The sequence below is a fragment of the Vipera ursinii genome, assembly GCF_947247035.1.
Source record: "Vipera ursinii genome assembly, chromosome: 3".
Lineage (NCBI taxonomy): Eukaryota > Metazoa > Chordata > Lepidosauria > Squamata > Viperidae > Vipera > Vipera ursinii.
In genome coordinates this window covers 175,085,793-175,100,266 of record NC_139516.1, presented here as the reverse complement: position 1 = coordinate 175,100,266, position 14,474 = coordinate 175,085,793, and positions in this window count along the sequence as shown.

The following is a 14,474-nucleotide window of genomic DNA, read 5'->3' as shown; positions in this document are numbered from 1 at the left end:
CCCTTCGCCCTGGGTTCCTCCATCAGCGACAGACTGATAGATACTCTGGACAAGGATTTTACCGTCCAAACTTTAGACTTATGTGATCTATCCGGGAAAGAAAAGAGGAGGGCAGATCTTTCTTCCGATATCTCATTGAAACAACTGGGGGAAAAAATCCCTAGCAGATTGCCAGCGAAAGTTCCCAGAGACCATGAGCTTTAAACTGACAAGGCGCTCAAAAGTCTTCACTGTATTTTTGTGAAAGTAAACCATCATCAATATGCTAATGATGCTTGATTACACATCTGTGGGTCTCGCTTGGATTCCATGCACAATCTGGGGATCCTCTTGGATTCACAGTTCCTGCTTGAAGAACAGAGTTCTGTGTTGTGTGCCAGTTGTGCTTATTCCTGGATTTGGGGTGTGTGTGTGTGTCCTCACAGTCACTCAGGTTTGGTCATGTCAGTAATTAAGGCAACAGTCTAGAAACTAGGAGTTTGTGAGTCCCACCTTAGGCATGAAAGCAGCCTGGGTGACTTTGGACCAGTCATTCTTTCAGCCCAGCCCACCTCACAGGATTGTTGTGAGAAAAACAGGAGGAAAAACAGGAATATTGGGCATGTAATAAAGGCAGTATAAAAATCTAATAAATAAAATTATTGCAATTATTACATAGAGTTGACCTTGAAGACTTTGGAAATTTCATTTGGTCCACAATGTAGCAGCACAAATAGTTTTGGGTGTCTCTAGTTAGGTCCATATAACAGCACTATTCTGCAAGCTACACTGAATCCCAATAAGCTTTCATATGAAATTCAAGGTACTTATCACATATAAATCCCTACATGGCATAGGACTTGGTTGTTTATGTGATCACCTGCTCCTGGGATGTCTGCCTTTTATTTCCAATAAAAATGTATACATCAACAATACAAAAAGAATAGAAGATATTAAAACTAATTCTGAACAAAACTTTCCTCAGAGATATAATGAGGCTAAATTATATAATATCAGTTGGTAGTAGAATCAGAAGATGTGCAATTATTCTGTTTCTCTTTTTAGTATGTCAGAAAAAAGAGCACCAAAACTTGCAAAGGCTTAAATTAAAAGCCCTCACAAAAGCACTGGTAAAGTACATCCATATAGACTACTTATTCATAGTATAAAGACATTCCACTTTAGGACATCACCTCAATGGACCCTACATCTCATAGGCTACCTACTGCTTAGGTCCAAAGTATTCTGACATGTTTCCCTTGGAATACAAAAAAAAACCCCACACTTCACATCCATACAATCCATAGAGGAATTGGCTTGAAGTGATGTGGTTGATGGGAATGATGTGTTTGGCAGCAACTGTATGATTGATACCACTTCGTTCCATCTGGTCCCTCTGCTTGATGCCTGCTCTGCAACGCTGCTTGGGTGGCAAGGGATATTGAAACTATTTCCTTTCCACTTTGTTTTTCTTTTTAAATGAGTTGGTTGGTTGACCATCAACCCTGAGAGTGAATCTTTGAAGCTGAGCAGCCCATTCCTGGCTTCATTCAACAAGAGTAAGCCCAACATGTCTCTAATGCACTCAAAATTTCTTGCTTGAACTCTGACTCCAGAAACACTTAACATAGCAGCTACATTTGGGCCACACAAGCTCATGTGGCCACTTTGCTGCAGTTAAGAGAAACACATGCTTTGAAACCATCTCACACTCATTAGTTAATAGGATGATAGTCATTGGGAGAAGAAAAAAGCATGATTGGATAGAGCACATAGACTGTGTAAGTGCCTCTGAAATATATTGCTTATTTTTGTGGAGGAAGGCTCCCAGTCACTTGCAATACAGTGTTGAAGGAGAAAGCAGTACAAAATGGCCACGTTTCAGAAGCATATTAAGGGCACAATGTAAGGTCAAAATAATTTATGTCAATTTGGTTTATTCCCACTTCTAGGATGGGAAAAAAGCACAGCAAAGCTGCTTGTAAATGAGTCATTAGTTTGTGATGACACTTGATGGGTATTGTTATTGTTGTTATTACCTCTATTATTTCATTTGTAAAGAGTTGAACTATTACTGCATCTTTTTTTTTAGCCCTTACCTTGCTGATATCTTCCTGCAAATTTCCATCTCTTGTCTGTGGATAGGGCCTGCTTAGAAATGCTGTTAATTTCTTTTTCTTGGGCTATTGCTATCAGTGCAATCCCTCTTTTATATGCTCAGTTTGGATGCTAATTTATACATCAGAAATATGTTAGTATTGCTTACAGGAAAAAAAGACTAACTATCACTACATGTGTGGATTAGCATAACATGTCCTTACTCATTTTTATCCTGGAATATGTGGACTAATTTTGTTATGGGTTGCTTCACAGATTATCATTCCTTTTTTTTCATTGAAGCATACATGGATGAAAGATGAGATCTGAAAGTAGTATGGCTTTCTGAATTATATTAAAGGATTAACTTGACAAGTTTGTTCAATAGAAGCTATTTTCTAAGTGAGTCTCATGACAAACTTCCTCATAGTTCATTTGATACAGATCATGCAAATGAAGAAAGAAAATTTCTGCTTTTGATCAGCTGATTTTTTTTAATGTCAGAGTCTACAGTTCAACAAAATGCATGATAGATTTCAAATTATTTCCAAGCATACCCTAGTTTGTTATTATTTTACTATGTAATACTCAATAATTTTACAGGATAGTGATCCCAGTCCCTCAAATATATCTGAGGCTCAATTGATACATACTAATATATCATAACCTGGGTTGAAATCCATTTTAATCATGCTAAATACTAGTGCCCTTACCTGGAAGGAAAACAACCTATCATCTCACCAGAATTTACAATATCTCCAGCCATTTTCCCCATTGTTAGTAAATATTTAATAGAATGTGCACATCATGGGTGTCAAACTTGCCGTGTCACGTGCTATATCGTGACATATTGTGACTTTTTTTTGCATTGCTGGAGCTGGGGTGGGCGAGGCCTCCGTATAATTTGTTGTTCAAGGAAAAGTCTTCATCATGGTTCATTCCAAGTCGGGAATAAACAACATGGTGACTGCTAGAAAGAAGGTTGCAGTTTATTGAAGAGGAGAGCCAGACAAAAAGATGGTTCTGGAAATAAAGAATGAGCACATGTAGTAGGGAGTGGGTTTTTATACCCTCAGGGGCTCTTGAGGTTGTTTGATTAAGATTAAGATAATCTTTATTGTCATTTCTTACTGTGGGCACAATGGCGCACATCAGAAATGAAATTTAGTTGCCTGCTCTCAAAGTGAGACACATACATGACACACACCTAAAACATACTACATACAACATACATATAGACTCACACCCCTACATATAGGTTAATGCTACAGATACCACAAAGCCTCCTCCCAGAAGGTAACAAGGAAAACAGGTTGTGAAGAGGATGAGTAGTGTCCCAGATAATCTTATGGACCCTGTTCAAACAACGCTTCTGTGCTATGTCCTGGATGGGAGGGAGGAAACTGCCAATGGTCTTTTCAGCCATCCTCACCACTCTCTGCACCGCCTTCCTGTCTGAAGCAGTGATGCTTCCAAACCAGACTGTGATGCTGTATGACAGGATGCTCTCAATTGTCCCCCTGTAGAAAGTGGTTAGGACAGGGGAAGGAAGATGAGCTTTTCTCATGCGATGCAGAAAGTGCAGACGCTGCTGTGCCCGCTTACCAGTTTCTCACTGTTGAGCGACCAAGCCAGTCTACTTGTTAGCTGCACACCCAGGAATTTGATGCTGGTAATCATCTCCACAGGTGAATCATTAATGCACAGAGAAGTGTGGCTGTGCCTGACTTTTCTGAAATTGACAATGATTTCTTTGGTTTTTCCGGTATTTAAAACTAGGCTGTTTTCTTTACACCAGTTCACCAACCCCTCAACCTCCTTGAGGTAAGCTTCCACATTGTCATCATGAATAAGGCCCACTAGTGTTGTATCATCTGCGAACTTTACAATATGGTTGATGGCAAACCTAACACAACAGTCATGGGTCAACAGGGTGAACAGCAGCGGACTTAGGACACAGCCCTGAGGAGAACCTGTGCTCAAGAAAACGGTATTAGAGGTATTTGTTCCAGCTTGCACATATTGGGGCCTATTGGTAAGAAAATCCAGAATCCAGTTGCACAAAGGGGTGTTTACGCCTAAAAAGCCCAGTTTGCCTACTAGATGCTGGGGAATGATTGTGTTAAATGCTGAACTGAAGTCAACAAACAACAAACGCACACGAGCATTTCTTTCCTCTAAGTGCTTCAAGTTCAGATGGAGAACAGAAGAGATAGCATCCTCCGTAGAGTGATTTGGTCGGTAGGCAAACTGAAGCGGGTCAAATTCTGGTGGGAGGCTAGATACAATAAAGTCCTTTATCAGCTTCTCAAAGCATTTCATAATGGTGGATGTCAGTGCAACTGGACGGTAATCATTGAGGCCTGTAATTGTGGACTTTTTTGGCACTGGCAAGATGATGGCCATCTTAAAACATGATGGGACCACTGCCTGTTGCAATGAGAGATTGAAAATATCTGTGAGAACACAGCTCATCTGCACAATCTCTAAGGACACGTCCAGGGATGTTATCTGGGCCTGCTGCTTTCTGAATGTTAACTTTCCTCACTGTTTTCCAGACAGAGGTAACATTAAAGCTTAGCACATGCTCATCAGGATGGGGCACAGCTTTCCAAGCAGGAGTGCTATTTGATGTCTCAAATCTACCAAAAAATGCATTCATTTTGTTTAGGAAGTCCGTGTCGTCCTTGAATCTCAGTGGATTCACCTTGTAATCCCAGTGGCGTAGCGTGGGTTGTCAGCACCCGGGGCAAGGCAAGTAATTTGCGCCCCCTAACCCGTGGATTTTAGCACTCGAGTCTGCCGCAGGGAGCCCCGCATCCTGGGCGTCCGCCGCACCCCCCACCCACGCCTCCCCCGGGAAAAGAGGGAAGGTCCGGCATCCCCTCTCTCACGTGCGGCAGAAGCGCCGGGACCCGAGGCCGTGCCAGGAGGCGGGCGGCGCAGCGGAGCCTCTGCTTTGGAGCCGGCAGGAGGGGCGGCTGGGGGCGCCGCCGTCCCTTTCTTACCTCTGATGCCTGGAAGAGAGCGGGACCCGCCAGCGCAGCTGCCCGTCTCGCTCAGGCATGCACCGCGGCTGGCCAGGGCTTCCGCCGGGGGCGCATCCGGGCGCGGGGAGCGAGGGAGGGGGCCGGCACGACGCCCCGTGAGCTTGGCAGCCCTTGGCCGGAGCTGTGGCTGAGCCTGGAGCCGCACCAGCCCGCACCTGCTGCCCCGGGAGAGCTCGGCTCGCTCCTCTGACCCCCCTCCCGCCACCGCCGCCCCCTCAGCCACGTGCGCCGGGCCGCCACCGCGGGGCTGCTCTAGCGCGGAGAGGGGGAGGCCGGTCCCCGTTCGGCCCGCCAGCCCCGGGAGAGCCCCGCGCGAGCGCCTCGCCAGCCGCTGAACTCTGGCTTTTGAGCAGGAGCGACCTTGCCCTGCTTGCCCTTGCCCGGCGCCGGGAGCAGCCGCAGCCGCCCGCCCCGCTTTTCACAAGCCCCGCTACGCCGCCACCACCTGCCGCGGGGTGAGGGAGTCGGGGCCGCACTGGCGGGCACTTCTCTGGCAGTGGGGCATGCTGGTGCCCTGCACTGCACTCCGTCTGCGGGGGCTGCCCTGGGAAAGGTGGAAGTGCAGCTGTGGTCTGGGATGGCTCCGAGCCCTGTCTGGCCGGCTTTGTGCCTCCGTCCCCCAAGAGTAGCTGGTTGTGAGTTACTGCTTCCCCGAGTGCGCCTCAGCCCCGGATCCCCCCCGCGGGACTCCAGCCGCGCGAAGGGCGCTTCGGCTCGTCTTCCATCCCTCCTGAGTGCGAGCGCGCCCCCCCAGATGTTGCGCCCGGTGCGGCCGGCCCCCCCTACACCCCCCACGCTACGCCACTGTGTAATCCGTAATGGTCTGGATTCCTTTCCACATTCTCCTGGTGTTTGTAGGGTCTTGAAAAAAGTTCTGAATTTTCTGGCAATGGGCTTGCTTTGCATCTTTTATGGCACTTTTCAGATTTGCTCTGGCTGTTCTAAGTGCCAGCATGTCACCAGATTTAAAAGCCACGTTCCGTGCTTTCAGCATCTTGCGGACCTCATAAGTCATCCACGGTTTATCATTCAGCCTCACAACAATGGTTTTCAGATCACAGACATGATCTATGCACTTTTGGACATATGCAGACACCGTGGTGGTATACTCCTCAACATTTATATGTTGGTTATCAGTAGCTGCTTCCTTAAACATTCTGTGCACTCAAAACACTCAAAGTTTCCTGTTCCTGTTTGAAGCTTTATATTTCCTGTGTCATGTATTTTGACCTGAGTCTGAGTGTGCCCTTTGGCATCTGTGAGTTAATCCTATTATGTCCTGTCTTAGAGTTTGGATGGGATATGTAGATTTTAGGTGTCTTTGTCTTCTTAAGCTTCTAGCTGGAGGCCTCCAACCTTCCTGACTGGATTACCACATCTGCATTTCTATAGAGCTGGTTCCTGCTTGGGGGAGGGAGACTTGGGGCTATTAAGAAAAAACTGGGCATGCTTTTCTGCCTCTTTAAGATCCTTTGAGGAAATATATTTTTCTGCCCTTTTAATATCTCCTTCTCTGGGGGGCTGACTTCCCACATTGTCATACCTTTTTCCTTCCTTTTGCAATTCTAATAATTTCTTTCTAGTATTTTGTTTCCACCCCCATTCTTCAAAAATGCATGTAAATATTTTACATCATGACTGGCTTTCAAGCTCTCAGGCAAACCACACAGGAACTATTTTAACTCCCTCTCCAAATGAATTTAACATACACTTAAATGATTCATTAAAATAAACTTTTTTTAAGTATCCTAGAGTTTGTATAAAGCTTGAATAAATATTTGTTCAATAATTTTAGTTACATACACAGTATGTTATAAAAATATCTTAGTGTGTTATATTTTTTAGATTTTTTTTATCAACCAAAACTGAGTATACATTTGCAAATAATAATAATGTAGAATGAGTTCTTACTCGATTTAAAATTAATGATAATTTATAGGTTTTATAGGTTGCTGGGTATTCTACCAGAAAAACCTTCTCAAATTTGAAACCTTTGAACTTGGCAAAAAGAAAAAAGGGAAAAATCAGTATTTATGTCATGAATGGATAATCTTGCATCACTCTCAGCTCATCTTGATCTGCTTATTCAATGTCAGATTTCTGACTTCAAGAAATAACTATTGGTGAAGTCCCCTAACACTAGAAGGAAGTATCTGAGGATAAGCTTCTGTTGTTCTATCTCTACCCTTGTGATATCTGAGAATCCAGTGACTTTCAAAAGATAGAAATTCTTATTTAGAAGAATGTAGCTTAGGTCATTTCTGTTCCATAAAAATGTTGAAGGACTTTATTTCAGTTACACTTCCTTTGAATATATAAGAAGGCTGGTGTCCAAGGACAGGATATAAATTTTAAATTATCTTTAAAAAATGATATAAGCTTTCCTTTATTATTAGCTCATGGTCTGTATAAACTTTTCAAGGCTTTTAAAATAGTTTTTATTTCAAAATTGCAAACAATAAAGTTTCAAAATTCCAAAGTACAAAAATACAAAAGATAAAGATAAATGTTTTAATAGCCTGGTATTTAATACCGCAATATAAAACTTAAGTTATTATACCTTTTTTATGCAAAGAGTAGTGGTGGGACTTAGGTTTAATCATGTTTAAATAATATAAATTAAATTAATTAACTATAATAATAAAATCTCTCCTAATGTAATAATAATTTTCTCCTTTTGCCATAAAACGTGGGTGGCAACTCTGGAATAGCTGAAGGACTACATGCAAAGTTTTCATGAGTTACTAGCATCTGGAATTTCAGGGTTTTCATCTTTGGCTAAATCTCTAGAGGTCTGTGGCTAAGATAGACAAAACTAGACTGTGTAAGGAAGTATGAAATACACTTGTGGAGGATAATTATATGAATGGCTTATTCTCTGTGAAGGAACTATTTAGCAATACAGGCAGAATACCTCTTCATAATTATGGCTAAGTTAAATAAACAGGAAAAGGTGCTTTGGCATTGATTCCCTTCCTTACAAAGGAATAATAACAACAACAACAACAACAACAATAACAATAGTAAAAAAAAGTCAGGAAATTTCTCCTTAGTTCTAGGTTGCTTCTCTCCTTGATTAGTTTCCATCCGTTGCTTCTTGTCCTTCCTTCAGGTGCTTTAGAGAATAGCTTGATTCCCTCTTCTTTGTGGCAGCCCACTCCTTATCTTCAGCAACCTTGATCATGCAGGGTTGGGGTGAAAGTGTCCACATTTGGGCTGTAAAAATCTAGATGCTCCAGATAATCATTAGTTGGCCTCAGGGTCAGGTTTTTTGGTGTCTTTTTTGCTGCCATCTAGTGTGTCTACAAGGGACGCAGTGGCTCAGTGGGTTAGGACGCTGAGCTTGTCAATCAGATGGTCGGCAGTTTGGTGGGTCAAATCCCAAGTGCCGCGTAGCAGAGTGAGAGCCTGTTACTCATCCCAGCTTCTGCCAACCTAGCAGTTAGAAAGCACGTAAAAAATGCAAGTAGAAAAATAGGGACCGCTACAGTGGGAAGGTAACAGCGTTCCGTGCGCCTTTGGCGTCTAGTTATGCCGGCCACATGACCATGGATACGTCCTCGGACAAGCGCTGGCTCTTCGGCTTTGAAACAGAGATGAGCACCGGCCCCTAGAGTCGGAAACGACTAGCACACATGTGCGGGGGAACCTTTACCTTCACCTTTACCTAGTGTGTCTACAGGAGGAGTTTCGGATAAGAGGGAGAAGATCTTTGGAGAGAAGGGAACAGGAATGCAACATGCATTTGTGATTGTGTTTTGAACATGACAGGAGACAAGTCTCCCTGAGTTAAAGGAGAAGATGGAAGGAATATTAAGGACGGAACCCTGTAGCTTTCAGGCCCTTAGCTGTTAGGAGAGCAAGGGAGAAGAGACCCTATTACCATCCTCTTCTGCCAACCTCTGTTAACTGTTGCAGCCCGAGAGGGCATAGTGCTTGAAATCACTCACCATTAGAGGTCCCCATTTGACAAGCTTGCCATATGGAGCCCAGGGAACTCTACTTCTGACTCCCTCCCTGCAAGAAACAATATCTCAAAGAAACCAACTATACCAGTGTTCTGTTTTAGCAGAACTGACACTTTTACCTTGATTTATTTTTAATTGACATTAATTGATTTTAAAGTTATAGTGATCACTGAACTTCAGTGGATAAGAAGACTATGAAAAGGCAGTGCAGCAATAAAAGGCTAAAAAAAAGCTAGCACTACTTCTTGAGATACTTTTTCCTTTTGCTATTTAGTGTAGTTATCTCTCAAAGGATGTGGAAATATTTGAACAAGGGCAGATGATTAAACAGGTTGAACTAATCTAAATTCAGCTTTAAATACAGAACAATACTATCAGGCATTTATATACTGATGAAACCAAAACTACTGCCTTACTAAGAGATACTCTACAACTATTCACAGCGCTTAAATTAACTTGAAGGTTAAATATTCTGAACAGGAGACACATATGTATAACTCCCCCCTTACACAAAGGGACCATCATTTAATTTTGATTTCAAATATGATTTTATTTTAATTCTGAAGTTTTGCTGTACATCAATTTAAGGAATCTTTTTGTTGATATGGAAAGCAGTTTATGGATTAACAAAATCCTCATATAAAGAAATAAATCAGTTGTTCAATTTTTTTGCAATTGTGCATTTTGCTAAAATAAAATTATTTCTTAACAATAGAATGTAGTCCAAAAATCAAGGGTTTAAATCAAGCAAATATTAATAAAATAATGCATTATCTATTAAAACAGCTATACTTTATTAAACTAGGTTTCCTCTTGTAGTCCAAGTGATCATAAGAATAGTAAAATGATGGCCTTGCCTTGCCTTGCCTTCTTTTCAGTGGTATACTGGTAGGTGTACCAGATAGACAAGTATTCATTATGAAGAGGATTCAGCAGATGGACACTCACACTCTATCATGGAAACCACATGTCTTTAAAGACCTGGAAAGGAAATTGATTGGTGCTTGTTTTACTAGCATGAATGGGAAAGGTAAAGAAGTATACATAAACTGTGGTCAGAGTGGATCCAAACTTCAGCCGTCCCTATGGAGGAAAGGATGGAAATCTTGACAATAATCTTCATTTCAGCCACTTTATGCATAGGAATCAAGCAGCTTAAGACTGTAGTCCAGAAAAGCCTTAATTCTTAGCTGATATTAAGTGAGAAGATCTAGTATTATGAGGCTTCCATTCTGTACAACTTTAAAATTAGAATGCTGAATTGAAATCAGTTGATTTGAAAGGAGCTCTATGCTAAATTCACTGTAATCATCAAATGTGCATGTCAGAACCATGGGTAGGTATAGGAAAGTCTAAAAGTATGTTTAAGAGTAGCTTAAGAGAGGAGATATTTCTAGAAATAATTCTTACCTCCTTAACAGGTCTAAATTCTTCACTAATGGTGGGCTAGAGATTGTGATCATTCATCTCAGCATTATTGCCACCTTTTCTGTATTCTGTTTTAATTAGTTCCTGAACATCCATAAATACGTCCTCTTGACATGGTTCTGAAGGGAGCATTCATGGTGGTAGATTTCAGACATGTTTGGGAGAACAAGAATGAATCATTATAATCCAAGCTGTCCTTAAAATCTGTGGATGGATTCTTTTGATATTTATTATTAACCACAAATGATTATATGTACACTCACAAAATTTTTTATAGAGCAATAGCTTCTATCTTCTAAATGGGAAAGCAATTACAACATGTAACAATAGAATACTTATTTTTTTCTGTTGCATCACTAAATGAGAAATATGACCTGTAGTGTATGCAGCTAAAGCATACACAGGATGTCAGCATAGCAGGGGGCTGGACAGCTCCAGGCTATAACCGCATTTGGCGGGAAAGCCTGGTTTGAACAAGTTTGACAGCCCCGGGTGATGGCCAGCTCTGGCGGGAAGCCAGGGTTTAAATCTATTGATCACCTGCACTGGTGGGAAGCCAGGTTTGAATCCATTGGTTGGTATTCACCTGGGCAGGTATAAAGATACGCCAGGTAACCCCCTTTCCCCAGCTTCGTTCCTGACCTGAATAAAGAAGTTACTACCCAGCTGTGTGTCCGTCTCTGTGTGCGCCCACGCTACTTTACACTGGCGACGAAGGTGGGATCCTGCTCTGGACATCGCTAGCCGTGGAGGAAGCCCATCGGCAGCAGCAACTGAGAAAGCAGCAACACTGGAGCAGGACGCAGGACGACCCGAGACAGTGGAATGGCACAGCTGGGTCAGTATCCCCTCTTTAATAGTACCCGTCCCAAAGAGTGGGAGGCTTTCATGGGACAGCTGGAGTGCTACCTCCGGGCAAACGGGGTCAAGGATGACCGCCAGAAAGCGGCGGCGCTGCTGTGCAGCTGCGGGATGGAGACCTACCAGCTGGCAGTCGGTCTCTGCTCACCGGACAACATCAATACCATCAGCTACAATGAACTGCTGGCCAAGCTGACCGAGCATTTCCGACCGGACACGTCCGAGATCGTGTGGTGGTATCGTTTTGAGAAGCGGGACCAGCGTCCGGGTGAGTCCGCCAAACAGTACATGGCCGCTCTAAGGCAGGTAGCCCGTCTGCAATTTTGAAAATCTAGAAATCAGGCTACGGGATCACATCGTCTGCTGCCTGAGGGAGCGGAAACTGCAGCAGAAGCTATTCACCAAGCAAAAACTGACCCTGAGAGATGTCCAGGAGGAGTTCCTAACCTGGGACGCGGCAGAGGAGTCCAACACGAGGGCAAGCGGAACCATCCACCAGCTGAGTGGCTGCAGCAGGAAGGAACGGTCAGTATCCAAAGTGGACGCCATACACCGAACCCCTTAGCCCTTCGCCACTAACCGAGACAACTTGAGACAAGCAAGACCGGCCGCGGTGGAGCAGAAGTACCAGGAATGCAGGTGCCGGGCGAACACCCCCCGGTCTACCCGGTTCCCTGGTTGTGGCGCGAACCGGCCCCAGTCTACCCAGCATCGTGGCTGCGGGTCCCGGTCTACCCAGCACAGTGGCTGCGGAAAACCCCGGTCTACCCAGTGTTCTGGCTGTGGCACGAACAGCCCCCAGTCTACCCACTGTGCAAGCTGCGGAGGACAGCATCCCCGGTCTACCTGCCGTTTCAAATCAGTGAAGTGTTGAGCGTGCGGGAAGACTGGGCACTTCGCGTCGGTCTGCAGAAGCAAGCAACGGGACAGCCTGCACGAGGTGGAAGCAGAGTTCCAGTTTGCCACAGGTACCGGGGAGCGGTTGCAGAGACTGACGGTCAGCCACACGAAGGGACGGGCGGCTGTCTGCTCAACGGGGGGTCCACAGGTACTCACTCCTAAAATAAAATTAAGAGTGAAGCTGCAAGGGGTCCCCTGCACGATGGAACTGGACTCGGGGTCGGCCATCTCAATCATCTCTGCCAGAACTTTTAAAGCAATTTGCGAGCGGAGCGGCCAGTGGGTTCCCTTGAGGTCATCCAGAGTGACCCTCTCTGACTTCCAAAATTCACCGATAAACATTCGAGGGGAGGCATCAGTGATGGTGCAGTAGGTTCTTGGGCAAACTGAATGTGTTGGTTGTTGAAGGGCAGCGAACCAGCCTCGTGGGGCTGGGGTGATTCAAAGTGCTGGGCATTGGAATCACCGGGATTCACCAGACGCGAAGCTGCCGTTCACTTGAAACTGTCTGCGAAGAGTTTGCAGATGTCTTTGATGAGCAGCTGGGAAAATACACAGGTTCCCCAATTTCATTTAAGTTAAATCCACAGGTCCAGCCCATCAGAATGAAGGCTAGGAGAGTCCTGTTTGCTTTAAAGCACAAAATAGAGCGGGAACTAGACAAGCTGGTAGACCAGGGGGTGTTAACTCCGGTCTATGGGGCAGAATGGGAAACTCCCATTGTGACACCCCTCAAATCAAATGGTGAGGTCCGTATCTGCGCTGACTATAAGGAGACCATCAACCGAGCCCTGAGCGCCCACTCCTACCCGGTCCCCGCAGTCAGTAGCATCCTCGCATCCCTGCAAGGTGGGTCAGTGTTTGCAAAGCTGGATCTTGCTCAGGCTTATCAGCAGCTGCCGGTAGACCCGGAGGCTGCTAAAGCGCAAACGATAGTCACACACAAGGGGGTGTTCTGGGTAGACCGGTTGCAGTTCGGAGTCAGTGTGGCTCCTGGAATTTTCCAAGAGGTCATGGAAAGCACTCTCAAGGGCATACCAGGGGTTTGCCCATACTTTGATGACGTTCTAATTGCAGGTAACTCTGAGGACGTCTTGGCAGACCGCCTGCAAGCTGTGTTGGAAAGGTTTAGGGCTGCAGGATTAAAACTCAAAAGGGACAAGTGCAGGATTGGGGTGACAGAAACAGAGTTCCTAGGGTTCAGGATAGATGCTCAAAGCATCCATCCCTCGGCATCCAAGGTCAGGGCAATCAAAGAGGCCCCAATTCCACAAAATAAGGCAGAGCTACAGGCATTCCTGGGCCTGCTCAACTTCTACCACACTTTCCTGCCACACAAAGCAAAGATAGCAGAGCCCTTACACAGGCTGCTAGACAAGCAATCACCCTGGAACTGGTCTGCCACACACACTGACACATTCAACGCACTAAAAAACCTGTTAGCAGGAAATGCCACAGTTACACATTTCAGGGAAAACAAGCCAATCTGCATTGCTTGTGATGCATCCCCTTATGAGATTGGGGCCGTGCTCAGCCATCTAGAGGAGGATGGAACGCAAGCCCCCATTGCATACTACTCCAGGACCTTGTCAGCTGCTGAGAGGAATTTTGCTCAGATAGATAAGGAGGCACTGGCAGTGGTCGCAGGAGTAAAGAAGTTGCATGATTACCTGTATGGTAGGGATTTCCTAATATACACAGACCATAAACCGCTATTAGGGTTGTTCACCACTGATAAACAGACACCACAAATTCTGTCACCCAGGATGCTACGCTGGTCTATTTTTCTGTCAGCATACTCCTGCAAATTGGTTCACAGACCAGGCTAAGAGATGGGGCATGCAGATGGCCTCAGCAGACTTCCCTTAAGGGATGCTGAGCCAGACGCAGCACCTGCTGCCCAAATACTGGCAATCCAAGAGCTGCCAGAATGCCCCCTCAACACCAAAGACGTGGCCACAGAGACCCCCAAAGACAAAATCCTGAGCCGGGTGCAATCATAGGTAAGCACTGGGTGTCAGGACAAATCGCCAGGTCAAGAGTTCATTGCTTATTTCACCAGGAGACATGAGTTTTCAACCCACAAGGGGTGCCTGTTATGGGGAAGTAGGGTCATAATACCAAAAGGCCTAAGAGAAAGGGTCCTTCAGTCACTGCACGAGGGCCACCCAGGGGTAGTAAGGATGAAGGC